The sequence below is a fragment of the Bos grunniens genome, chromosome 11 (genome assembly GCF_055505025.1).
Source record: "Bos grunniens cultivar Pamir isolate PY7600 chromosome 11, Bosgru_T2T1.0, whole genome shotgun sequence".
NCBI classification, from domain to species: domain Eukaryota; kingdom Metazoa; phylum Chordata; class Mammalia; order Artiodactyla; family Bovidae; genus Bos; species Bos grunniens.
The window spans coordinates 59,720,430-59,733,645 of NC_141175.1; the positions used below are offsets into that span (position 1 = coordinate 59,720,430).

A 13,216-nucleotide genomic window follows, 5' to 3' on the forward strand; every position below is an offset into this window, starting at 1 on the left:
AGAAATAAATCCAGTCATAGAATTTTAGGTGATTTAGGAACATTTAGGGCTTCCCTTGTGGCTCAACTGGTAAAGAATCTGCCTGCAATGAGGGAGACCTGGGTTTGATCCCTGGTTTGGGAATATCCTCTGGAGAAGGGAAAGGCTACCCACTCCAGTATTCTGGCCTGAAGAATTCCATGGACTGTATAGTCCCTGGGATCACAAAGAGTTGGACAGGACTGAACGACTTTCACTTATTCTTTCTTTCTGGAACACTTAAGCTCATCGCCTTGGGACACAGTCTCAAATCTAAATCTTATTATTCTATCCTGTTTGAAGAGTTTAGTTTGAAATATTTTAAAAATAAAGCAAGCCATTCTCAAATCATAAAATATAGCACACAAGCAGAAATGTGCACCATCAAAAACCTACAGCATGATGATTTATTACAAAGGAAAAGTTTATTAAACTACAGTTTCAGTTGGTAAATAAAACACTGCCATGCCCTGGCTCCTTTCTTAATCTTAATTCCCCAACTGTGTGATTTTTATGGTCGTCCCATCCTTGCTCTTTATCACTCAAGAATAAATCTCAATTTATGATAGTTTTACCTTTTTCTTGGTTATAACTAAATGGAATCATATCACATACAGTTCTTTCGTTCTGAATTTCACCACAGTGCATTCATTTTCATGGCAGTATGGAATTCCAGTCTATGAAAAAAAATATACGTACATACATACACAACCACAGTTCATTTATCCATTCATGGGCATCATGAGGGTTTCCAGTCCAGGGCCATTTTTAAACAACACTGCCATGTGTACTTTTACATAGATCTCCAGATATACTTCAGCCTGCATTCCTATAGGCTGTATACCCCGTAGAGGAAGATCTACAATTGCAGTCTACACGCTGTGGCACATTAGTTTCATCAGACACAGTCCCGCACTGTGGGACACTGTTTTTCATCAGACACTGTTTTTCAAGTGGTTCTATCAAGAGGTTAAATCCTCCCAGAATCATTTGAGTGCTTCACATTCTTTCTAATACTTGGAACTGTCTGGCTTTAAATTCTGTACTTAATTGCAACGATTAGAATCAACACTATTTCCATGTTCACAATGATACTGAGTACCTCTCCTAATATCTATTGACCTGTTGGATTTTCTCGAGTTCTCAAGTGAGTTCTTCGCTGGGTCTGTGTGTATGAGATCTCCTACTCTGTGCCTGGCATCTTCATTCTCTTGGCAGTATCTTTTGATGGACAGAAGTTCTTAATTTTAATGTTGTTAAAGTTAATAATTAAACAGCACTTTTTTGTGTCATATTTAAGATGTAATTTCCTAATCTTAGACCAGAGTTTCTCTACCTCAGCACTACTGACATTTCAGTTTAGGTAACTTTTTGATGTAGAGGTTGTCCTGTGCATTATAAAACGCAGGACAGCATCCCTGTCCTTTACCAGCTAGATGACAATTGAAACATCTACCTCAAGTTTTTCAGATTAATTAATTTTTGGCTATCTGAATTGCAGCACATGGATCTTCATTGGGTGTTTGTTGTGATATGCGGGATCTTATCGAGTACACTGCTGTTTCCCTGGTGGCTCAGTGGTAAAGAACCTGCCTGCCAATGCAGAAGATGCAAGAGATACAAAATATGTTGGGAGGATCCCCTGGAATAGGAAATGGCAACCCACTCCAGCACTCTTGCCTGGAAAATTCCATGGACAGAGGAGCCTGGCAGGTTACAGAGCATGGAGTTGCAAAGAGTTGGACACAACTGAACAATTGAGCACACACGCCAAATCAAATCCCAGACACAGAGTTTTGGTAAGGTAAAGATAGCTTTATTGCTTTGACAGGCAAAGGGAGATACATCAGGATTATGCTTTGAAAAATTATGTGCCAGAGAACTTGAAGATTTTTATAACAGCAGGTCAAAGCTGGGGTCTCTGAGAAGAATAGGGTGTGAGCAGGGCTTGTACTCCCTTAATCTCATCTCAGGTGGGTGGTTTCCCAATCTTGATGTGTTTCTGTGGTTCTTTTAATCTTGCTTCAGGTGTTTTTTTGGCTGTTCCTCCCTTGATTATGGGTTTCCCTGACTGAAATCAGATTGATTATATTATTTGCAGCCAAAGATGGAGAAGCTCTACACAGTCAACAAAAACAAGACCAGGAGCTGACTGTGGCTCAGATCATGAACTCCTTATTGCCAAATTCAGACTTAAATTGAAGAAAGTAGGGAAAACCAGTAGACCATTCAGGTATGACCTAAATCAAATCCCTTATGATTATACAGTGGAAGTGAGAAATAGATTTAAGGGACTAGATCTGATAGATAGAGTGCTTGATGAACTATGGATGGAGACATTGTACAGGAGACAGGGGTCAAGACCAACCCCATGGGAAAAAAATGCAAAAAAGCAAAATGGCTGTCTGGGGAGGCCTTACAAATAGCTGTGAAAAGAAGACAAGCAAAAAGCAAAGGAGAAAAGGAAAGACATACCTATTTGAATGCAGAGTTCCAAAGAATAGCAAGGAGAGATAAGAAAGCCTTCCTCAACGATCAATGCAAAGAAATAGAGGAAAACATCAGAATGGGAAAGACTAGAGATCTCTTCAAGAAAATTAAAGATACCAAGGGAACATTCCATGCAAAGCTGGGCTCAATAAAAGACAGAAATGGTATGGACCTAACAAAGCAGAAAGTATTAAGAAGAGGTGGCAAGAATACACAGAAGAACTGTACAAAAAAGATCTTCATGACCAAGATAATCACGATGGTGTGATCACTCACATAGAGCCAGACATCCTGGAATGTGAAGTCAAGTGGGCCTTAGAAAGCATTGCTATGAACAAAGATAGTGGAGGTGATGGAATTCCAGTTGAGCTTTTTCAAATCTTGAAAGATGATGCTGTGAAAGTGCTGCACTCAATATGCCAGCAAATTTGGAAAACTCAGCAGTGGCCACAGGGCTGGAAAAGGTCAGTTTTCATTCCAATCCCAAAGAAAGGCAATGCAAAGAATGCTCAAACTACCGCACAATTGCACTCATCTCACACACTAGTAAAGTAATGCTCAAAATTCTCCAAGCCAGGCTTCAGCAATACATGAACCGTGAACTTCCAGATGTTCAAGCTGGTTTTAGAAAAGGCAGCAGAACCAGAGATCAAATTGCCAACATCTGCTGGATCATGGAAAAAACAAGAGAGTTCCAGAAAAAACATCTATTTTTGCTTTATTGACTATGCCAAAGCCTTTGACTGTGTGGATCACAATAAACTGTGGGAAATTCTTAAAGAGATGGGAATACCAGACCACCTGACCTGCCTCTTGAGAAACCTGTATGTAGGTCAGGAAGCAACAGTTAGAACTGGACATGGAACAACAGACTGGTTCCAAATAGGAAAAGGAGTTCATCAAGGCTGTATATTGTCACCCTGCTTATTTAACTTATATGCAGAGTTCATCATGGGAAATGCTGGTCTGGATGAAGCATAAGCTGGAATCAAGATTGCTGGGAGAAATATCAATAACCTCAGATATGCAGATGACACCACCCTTATGGCAGAAAGTGAAAAGGAACTAAAGAGCCTCTTGATGAAAGAGAAAGAGGAGAGTGAAAAAGTTGGCTTAAAGCTCAACATTCAGAAACTAAGATCATGGTATCCTGTCCCATCACTTCATGGCAAATAGATGGGGAAATAGTGGAAACAGAGTCAGACTTTATTTTTCTGGGCTCCAAAATCACTGCAGATGGTGACTGCAGCCATGAAATTAAAAGACGCTTACTCCTTGGAAGGAATGTTATGACCAACCTAGACAGCATATTAAAAAGCAGAGACATTACTTTGTCATCAAAGGTCGGTCTAGTCAAGGCTTTTTCCAGGGCTCGTGTGTGGATGTGAAAGTTGGACTGGGAAGAAAGCTGATGACCGAAGAATTGATGCTTTTGAACTGTGGGGTTGGAGAAGACTCTTGAGAGTCCCTTGAACTGCAAGGAGATCCAACCTGTTCATTCTAAAGGAGATCAGTCCTGGGTGTTCTTCGGAAGGACGGATGCTAAAGGTGAAACTCCAGTACTTTGGCCACCTCATGAGAAGAGTTGACTCATTGGAAAAGACTCTGATGCTGGGAGGGATTGGGGGCAGGAGGAGAAGGGGACGACAGAGAATGAGATGGCTGGATGGCATCACCGACTCGATGGACATGAGTTTGGGTAAACTCCAGGAGTTGGTGATAGACAGGGAGGCCTGGCATGCTGCAATTCATGGGGTTGCAAAGACTCGGACACAACTGAGCAACTGAAATGATCAGTTCAGTTCAGTCACTCAGTCCTCTTTGTGACCCCATGGACTGCAGCACACCAGGCCTCCCTGTCCATCACCAACTCCCGGAGTTTACCCAAACTCATGTCCATCGAGTCAGTGATGCCATAAAACCATCTCATCCTCTGTTGTCCCCTTCTCCTCCCGCCTTCAGTCTTTCCCAGCATGAGGGTCTTTTCAAATGAGTCAGTTCTTTGCATCAGGTGGCCAAAGTATTGGAGTTTCAGCTTAAGTATCAGTCCTTCCAATGAATATTCAGGACTTATTTCCTTTAGGATGGACTGGTTGGATCTCCTTGCAGTCTAAGGGACTCTCAAGACTCTTCTCCAACACCACAGTTCAAAAGCATCATTCTTCGGCGCTCAGCTTTCTTTATAGTCCAACTCTCATATCCGTACATGACCACTGGAAAAACCATAGCCTTGACTAGATGGACCTTTGTTGGCAAAGTAATGTCTCTGCTTTTTAATATGCTATCTAGGTTGGCCATAACTTTCCTTCCAAAGAGTAAGCGTCTTTTAATTTCATGGCTGCAGTCACCATCTGCAGTGATTTTGGAGCCCAAAAAAATAAAGTCAGCCACTGTTTCCACTGTTTCCCCATCTATCTGCCATGAAGTGATGGGACAGGATGCCATGATCTTAGTTTTCTGAATGTTGAGCTTTAAGCCAACTTTTTCACTCTCCTCTTTCTCTTTCATCAAGAGGCTCTTTAGTTCCTCTTCACTTTCTGCCATAAGGGTGGTGTCATCTGCATATCTGAGGTTATTGATATTTCTCCCAGCAATCTTGATTCCAGCGTATGCTTCATCCAGACCAGCATTTCCCATGATGAACTCTGCATATAAGTTAAATAAGCAGGGTGACAATATACAGCCTTGATGAACTCCTTTTCCTATTTGGAACCAGTCTGTTGTTCCAGGTCCAGTTCTAACTGTTGTTTCCTGACCTGCATACAGGTTTCTCAAGAGGCAAGTCAGGTGGTCTGGTATTTCCATCTCTTTCAGAATTTTCCACAGTTTGTTGTGATCCACACAAAGACTTTGGTATAGTCAAAGCAGAAATAGATGTTTTTTCTGGAACTCTCTTGCTTTTTCGATGATCCAGTGGATGTTGGCAATTTGATCTCTGGTTCTGCTGCCTTTTCTAAATCCAGCTGAAGATCTGGAAGTTAATGGTTCACGTACTGTTGAAGCCTGGCTTGGGGAATTTTGAGCATTACTTTACTAGTGTGTGAGATGAGTGCAATTGTGCAGTAGTTTGAGCATTCTCTGACATTGCCTTTCTTTGAGATTGGAATGGAAACTGACCTGTTCCAGTCCTGTGGCCGCTACTGAGTTTTCCAAATTTGCTGGCATATTGAGTGCAGCACTTTCACAGCAACATGTTTTAGGATTTGAAATAGCTCAACTGGAATTCCATCACCTCCACTAGCTTTGTTCATAGTGGTGCTTCCCAAGGCCCACATGACTTCACATTCCAGGATGTCTGGCTCTAGGTGAGTGATCACACTATCATGATTATCTGGGTCCTGAAGATCTTTTTTGAACAGTTCTTCTGTGTATTCTTGCCACCTCTTCTTAATATCTTCTGCTTCTGTTAGGTCCATACCATTTCTGTCTTTTATTGAGCCCAGCTTTGCATGGAATGTTCCCTTGGTATCTTTAATTTTCTTGAAGAGATCTCTAGTCTTTCCCATTCTCATGCTTTCCTCTATTTCTTTGTATTGATCGCTGAGGAAGGCTTTCTTATCTCTCCTTGCTATTCTTTGGAACTCTGCATTCAAATAGGTATGTCTTTCCTTTTCTCCTTTGCTTTTTGCTTGTCTTCTTTTCACAGCTATTTGTAAGGCCTCCTCAGACAACCATTTTGCTTTTTTGCATTTCTTTTTCTTCGGGATGGGCTTGCTCCCTGTCTCCTGTCCAGTGTCATGAACCTCCATCCATAGTTCATCAGGCACTCTATCAGATCTTGCCCCTTAAATCTATTTCTCACTTCCACTGTATAATCGTTAGGGATTTGATTTAGGTCATACTTGAATGGTCTAGTGATTTTCCCTACTTTCTTCAATTTAAGTCTGAATTTGGCAATAAGGAGTTCATGATCTGAGCCACAGTCAGCTCCCGGTCTTGTTTTTGCTGACTGTGTAGAGCTTCTCCATCTTTGGCTGCAAAGAATATAATGAATCTGATTTTGGTGTTGACCATCTGGTGATATCCATGTGTAAAGTCTCTTGTGTTGTTGGAAGAGAGTGTTTGCTATGACCAGTGTGTTCTCTTGGCAAGACTCTATTAGCCTTTGCCCTGTTTCATTCTGTACTCCAACGCTGAATTTGCCTGTTACTCCAGGTGTTTCTTGACTTCCTACTTTTGCATTCCAGTCCCCTATAATGAAAACGACATATTTTTTGGGTGTTAGTTCTAAAAGGTCTTGTAGGTCTTCATAGAACCATTCAACTTCAACTTGAAGTTGAAGCTGGAGTTTCCCTGATAGCTCAGTTGATAAAGAATCTGCCTGTTACACAGGAGACCCCTGGTCAATTCCTGGGTCTGGAAGATCTGCTGGAGAAGGGATAGGATACCCACTCCAGTATTTTTGGGCTTCTCTTGTAGCTCAGTTGGTAAAGAATCCACCAGAAATGTGAGAGACCTGGGTTTGATCCCTGGGTTTGATCCCTGGGTTGGGAAGATCCCCTGGAGAAGGGAAAGGCTACCCGCTCCAGTATTCTGGCCTATAGAACTCTGTGGACTGTATAATCCATGGGGTCGGAAAGAGTCAGACAGGGCTGAGCGACTTTCACTTTCACTTTCTTTCCCTTGCTTCTGTTCAGTTCATTCACTCAGTTGTGTCCAGCTCTTTGCAGTCCCATGGACTGCAGCACACCAGGCCTCCCTGTCCATCACCAACTCCTGGAGCTTGCTCAAACTCATGTCCATCGAGTTGGCGATACCATCCAACCATCTCATCCTCTGTTGCCCCCTTCTCATCCTGCCTTCAATCTTTCCCAGCATCAGGGTCTTTTCCAGTGAATCAGTTCTTTGTATCACGTGGCCAAAGTATTGGAGTTTCAGCTTCAACATCAGTCCTTCCAATGTATATTCAGGACTGATTTCCTTTAGGATTGACTGGTTGGATCTCCTTGCAGTCCAAGGGATTCTCAAGAGTCTTCTTCAACACCATAGTTCAAAAGCATCAGTTCTTCGGTGCTTAGCTTTCTTTATGGTCCAATTTTCACATCTATACATGACTACTGGAAAAACCATAGCTTTGAGTAGATGGACCTTTGTCGGCAAAGTAATGTCTCTGCTTTTTAATATGCTGTCTAGGTTTGTCATAGCTTTTCTTCCAAGGAGCAAGCGTCTTTTAATTTATCTATTGTTCAAATCCACCTTTTGGAACCCAAGCTAGGCCATGGAGGCTGGAGACTTGCCTACAAGAAATGGGGGATAGAAAGGCTCTCCAAACCTGGGAACTCTGCATGTTACAGAGTTTAAGCCTGCTCATTGCATGACAGGTCAATTAACTGAGAGACAAGGTGTTTAGGCAAATAATACGACTTTATTCAGAAAGCCAGCTGACTGAGAAGATAGCAGACTAATGTCTCAAATTAGCCATCTTATCCAGGTCTGGGTGCCAGTTTCACAGGTGGGCTGGGTCAGATTCTAACAAAGGCACTTTAATAGTCTGGTAGAGAGGCAGGATTCCGACACAGGCCTTTATGTATGATTATAATAACAAAAGCAGCAAAAACAAAGGTTAAGGTCAAATAAACAGATCCATCGTGGAGTCAGAATTGGCTCTTCCCTGCTACAATTCCCCATTGTCAATGTCCATTCCACAGTCTTGTGGGAAAAGGGAGTGATGACTGTTCTAACTGCTTTATCAGATGAATCCGTCCAAGAGTGTCTGCTATCGGTGTTCCAGTTGTTGATATTTGTCTTCTTCTGTTCCTATTTGGTATGTGTCTACTTTACACCTGTAGACTTAGAAATATTGGACATATAACCCAGGAGGCAGCATCTCAAGTTAAGGAATTATGTGCTTTTCTATGTATGGGAAGATGCAAGAGTCAGGGCTCATTAAAATTATTTCCTTGATATGTACCTCAGCTGTCTGGGGCCTGTAATCCTGTATTTTCATATCCTGAATTTCCTCAGGGTTCACCATAGGTAGTGGCTGCAATCTGATGACTGCCTGGTGGCAGGTATTCTCCTTCCTCCGTTTTCTCAGGGCTCATCCGCTCCCACTGGAGGGCTGAAATTGCTGATGATTGACAAGGCAGAAAGTATTCCGTTTCTCAGATTCTCCCCTCTTGGTTGAAAATTTGATCAATATTTGGGAGACAGTTCATGATCAAATTTTGTCTCACGGTGCTGGGAGGCTCATCCCAGATGGGGTGAAAGCTCTTGATATGCCACTCCGGGTGCTAAATTTTGGATTAGACCCCAGCCATAATAAGTTTCTCTGGATCTTGTGCCTAATTATGATCCAGCAGACATTTTCCCTTGTTGCTTCTTCCCATACCTAGAATCAAACTGTTACATTTATTTTATGTTATATTTTTAGTCATTTAAGCTTTGTTGGAGGCCTGGTTACACACTGGGTATTACACGAGACAACAGTCTTATAAATTAGACAAGATATAAGTAATGCAGCCAGTACCATTGACAAAGATGAAGTGCAGCAGGGAGGCACGAAGCACAAACAGTTTGAAAACAAAGAACAAATTAAAACAATGATTAGTATATCTAGTTGTAACCCACTTGCAATAGTCAAGCAACCAAAGGAGTCATAACTGATTTAATGAGCTATCCATAGTTTCATTGTCCAGGCTGTACACAACTTACGCAAATGTTGCTCGCAGGATCAACCAAATAGAGGGAAAAAAATAAATGTTTCAATTCTTCTTACAAAGGTATAATTTACCAAATTATTGTAAGTCATAATTAGCTTAAGGGGGAGATTTTCCTTACTCTTGGAAAACACAGATTTAAACCAGTATTTTTAAGATAGAAGCCATAAAAATTATAACCATATTTACCAGTTCACTCAGTTCTATGTAACTAAATTCCCTGGACCACCAGGAAGTCCCTACCCCTGCCCCAGTTTTAACAACCAAAAAATGTCTCAAGACATTGTCAAATATCTCCTGGGGAGCAATATTGGCCCAGACTGAAAACCACTGCCATAGATCATAAAGATATATTCTCACAGGATGTCTTGAAAGCTTCATGGATACATGATTCAATTGGAATCGATTTTTGTCCAAGCTGTGAGGCAGGCATTCTATGTCATTAGTTCTCCCTTGCAGATATCATATTTTTTCAACACCATTTATTGAAAAATCTATCTTCCTCACTGTTCTGTAGTGCTGCTTTTGTTACATTAAAAAACAAAATTCAACTGAGTAAACTGGAAGATCTAATTGGCTTTATTTGATAGTCTGGCAGTTATGCCTTCTAACAAATAGAAAAGAACTCTGAGGACCTGAACAAAATGGAAGGCTTTCATAGACAGAAGGAAGATGGGAAGACGAAGTTAAGATTGGATTATTTTAGGCAAAGTCACCTCCCTTAGAGAAAGGCAGGGGGCTTTAGGCAGATTACATCACAGGAGTTGATTGATTGGGTAATTCTGGATTAATTGGTTTAAAATTCTACTCCTGGGAGGGGCCTAAACTAATCACAATGGGGCTTAGCCCAAGGGACTCTATTTTGGGCTTTTTTTTTTTTTTTTGGTTTGTTTCTTAACACTTTTATAAACAGGATTTATTCTACAGAGTACTCTGAAGGAAGAAAGATATGTGCAGCCATTTATGTTCATTAATGTGAATGCAAAAGTTCTTTTTTGTCCTGAAATACTGAAAAGGCGAATGTGTCTGGTAGAAAAATAATCCTTAAGAGTTACCAATTAGAAAACAACACCTTTCAAAACAGATTTTTCTTTTCCTGGTAGAAAACAAAACAAAACTCTGGATTATGGGGAAGAAATTAAATAAAACAAAGTCTAATCAGTTGTTGAGGTGCCTTAACACAAAGTTTTGCCCCTTAAACCAACTTGTCAAAAGCAATAAGTGGACTTCTCTGGTGGTCCAATGGTTAAGAATCTGCCAAGGCACGGGAGTTGATCCGTGATTCAGGAAGATTCCACATATGTCTCAGGGCAACCAAGCTTGTTGCCTGAGTGACCTAAGAGCCCATGCTCTGAAACAAGAGAGGCCACAGCAAGGAGAAGCCCAAACACTACAACTCGAGAAAACCTGTGCACAGCAACAAAGACCCAGCACAGCCAAAAATCAATCAATAAAATACAAGAGTTTTCAAAAACTTTTTAAAAAAAGCATGAAATGTTTAAAATCTAAATATAAATAAACAGACATTACTGCCCGATTAGTAACACAGTTTCAACAACTTACAGTAACACTTCTGGTGTTCTTCCTGCAGAAATAATACCCCTTCTTGGCACCCTTATGGGGTACACATGCAGGAGAGCTTCAATTGGAACTGTGATTTACAACCTCAAGTCCAACCTCTCACCACATGGGACCGTCTACAACACAACAAATACACCAAAACCAATTGGTTACAAAAAAAAAAGTGGGTGGAGGAGGCAGGAGCACACGACAGCCATTACGATGTCTTCCTGAAACCCTTTAGAATAGAGTAGATGTTATTAAAGGCTTCATAAATTTCACTTCTGACTTTAGCACCTGTTAACACAACTTTTCCAGAGACAAAGATAAGGAGAACAATTCTCGGTTTGATCATTCTGTAGACTAAACCAGGAAATAACTCTGGCTCATAACTAGCGAACTGTTGGTGGCTAAGCACAAGGGGTTCTAACCTTATGGGGAACTTCACATCACAGCTCCCCACCATGTTCTGAATCTTGAAGTCCAAGAACTTAGCTGGAAAACCCAACTTCTGTATGATTCTGGCATATTTTCTTGCTGCTAGCCTGGACTGTTCTTCACTCTTGCCTCCTGTGCACACCATCTTCCCAGAACTGAATAAAAGTGCAGTGGTTCGGGGCTCTCTTATTCTCATGATTACAGCAGCAAACCTCTTGGGATTATATTCAGCATTTCGAGCAAGAAGGGCAATGCTCTTTAGGTCAAGTTTACAACCAAGATTCACTGTGCATACAACATTGTGCAGCTGTGGCACCAACTCAGCGATCTCTGAGGCTGGCATGGCAGGGGTCATGGGGATCATGGGGGATGGATACAGGGGAGTGGTACCCAGCAAGGGTGCGGTCGTAAGAGGCTGTGAGTCGAAGAGCTGTGGTGTCTGGTCCAAGGCCTCCTGGGTTGCCTGCTGGGATGTCGTCGAAACCCGACCTGTTCTCACCGTCGTCTGCTGCTGCTCCTCCTCTGAAGTAGACAGACTGTCGGTGCTCTGAATTGGCTGCGGAGTCAGTCCTGTGCCATAATGCATCATTGGACTGAAGACAGGGATTCCAGGACTCATGGCACCTTGAGGGGAGGTCAGATCCTGGTCAAACGGAGAGAGGCTATCATTCCGATCCATGATGTTCACTGTCTTCTGGGTGAACCAAAACCTTCAGACTGGAAGTTGCCTAGGAAAGCATCCAGTCTTTTCCTGGAGCTAGTCTAGCGCGCTCTTCTCAGAGACTGACTTCTGTTACTGAAAGCTTAGCTCTTCTGTACATCCGTGTCGAATCAAATCCTGGAGACAAGTTTTGGGTGAAGTAGAAAAGAATAGCTCTACCACTTTGCAACGCAAAGGGAGATATACCAGGCTTCTGCCTTGAAAACCTAGAACTTGAGGGTTTTTATACTGGTGGAGTCTGACAAGGTTAGTGTGTGTGTGGGGCTTGCACTCCCTTAATCTCATCTCAGGTGGGCAGTCTCCTACTTTTGATGAGTTTATCTGGTCCCTTTAATCTTGCCTATTTTGGGTTCTTGGCTGCTCTTCACTCTATTAGCAACTGCTCGCATCTGCCCTTTGGAACTCAGGGAAGGTCATAATGACTGGATATGGGTACACTATGTTCCTCAATGCAGTCTAATAAGCATACATGTGGACTTCCTTCCATTTCTTAACCTCAAGTTCAGTTCAGTCGCTCAGTCATGTCCGACTCTTTGCAACCCCATGAACCACAGCACTCCAGGCCTCCCTGTCCATCACCAACTCCCAGAGTCCACCCAAACCCATGTCCTTCGAGTTGGTGATGCCATACAACCATCTCATCCTCTGTCATCCCCTTTTCCTCCTGCCTTCAATCTTTCCCAGCATGAGGGTCTTTTCCAATGAGTCAGCTCTTCATATCAGGTGGCCAAAGTACTGGAGTTTCATTCAACATCAGTCCTTCCAATGAACACCCAGGACTGGTCTCCTTTAGGACGGACTGGTTGGATCTCCTTGCAGTCCAAGGGACTCTCAAGAGTCTTCTCCAACACCACAGTTCAAAAGCATCATTCTTTGGCACTCAGCTTTCTTTATAGTCCAACTCTCACATCCATACATGACCACTGGAAAAACCATAGCCTTAACTAGACAGACCTTCGTTGGCAAAGTAATGTCTCTGCTTTTTAATATGCTATCTAGTTTGGTCATAACTTTCCATCCAAGGAGTAAGCGTCTTTTAATTTCATGGCTGCAATCACCATCTGCAGTGATTTTGGAGCCCAGAAAAATTAAGTCTGCCACTGTTTCCACTGTTTCCCCATCTATTTCCCATGAAGTGATGGGACGGGATGCCATGATCTTCGTTTTCTGAATGTTGAGCTTTAAGCCAACTTTTTCACTCTCCTCTTTCACTTTCATCAAGAGGCTTTTTAGTTCTTCTTCACTTTCTACCATAAGGGTGGTGTCATCTGCATGCCTGAGGTTATTGATATTTCTCCTGGCAATTTTGATTCCAGCTTGTGCTTCTTCC

At 42.1% G+C, this 13,216-nt stretch overlaps 1 long non-coding RNA gene and 1 pseudogene across 1 annotated transcript; both read right to left on the reverse strand.

Annotated features, from left to right (window-relative positions):
* Window positions 1–7,853: 7,853 nt before the first annotated feature.
* LOC147363161 (uncharacterized) lies at window positions 7,854–8,715 on the reverse strand. The gene is made up of 2 exons (XR_015135890.1): window positions 8,420–8,715; window positions 7,854–8,298 (listed from the first exon to the last, which is right to left on the reverse strand). It is a non-coding gene; the product is annotated as an uncharacterized LOC147363161 (long non-coding RNA).
* Window positions 8,716–10,269: 1,554 nt separating this feature from the next.
* On the reverse strand, window positions 10,270–12,105 carry LOC147363162 (TATA-box-binding protein pseudogene; annotated as a pseudogene).
* Window positions 12,106–13,216: the final 1,111 nt, after the last annotated feature.